Below are 689 nucleotides of genomic sequence, written 5' to 3' on the forward strand. Positions count from 1 at the left end.
ACAAGACTTCATCTTACATACTTTGGACATACTGTCTGGACACCGGTCCCTCGAGGACATCATGCTTGGTAAAGTGGAAGGTCAGCGAAAAAGAGGAAGACCTTGGACAAGACAGATCGACACAATGGCTGCATCACAGGCTCAGGCACAGGAGCAACTGTGAGCATGGCACAGGACCAGACTGCTTCATTCTGTGGAGCACAGGGTCAGAACCAACTCCAAGGCACTTAACAACACAAACCAGTTATTTTCAACTTGTCTTTTTTGCCATGTTAAAATAGTATTCAGACTTACCTCCTTAAGAAACGCTTGCACTATACATTCTCCGAGAGGTTCATTATCTAGCAGTCCTGTTGGCTGGCTGATTTCAGAGCGAGCTCTATACGGACATTGTCCTGTAACCGCCTGCAGATCCAGCTGTCAGCATCCTTAGTCCCATCACTGACTCAGGGTGAGACAGCTTGCCTCACCTTCTAAGCAGGGTATGCCCTGTGCCTCGTCGACGTCCTGGATGGTTATTTTGCCTTAGACTCTGGCTTCATTTCTTTTCGTGTGCCATAACGTTTCCAATTCAAATCATCTTGTAAGCTCTTAATAAGTCTTTGTTTTACTTTGAAATCACATTTACAGGTTGTTTGTGTTTTGTTTTGTTTTCCTTTGCTATAACATGACTTACACCAGGACAGACT

This window comes from Echinops telfairi, unplaced genomic scaffold (genome assembly GCF_000313985.2).
Source record: "Echinops telfairi isolate 266 unplaced genomic scaffold, ASM31398v2 ScPeMD7_7459;HRSCAF=8497, whole genome shotgun sequence".
NCBI lineage: Eukaryota > Metazoa > Chordata > Mammalia > Afrosoricida > Tenrecidae > Echinops > Echinops telfairi.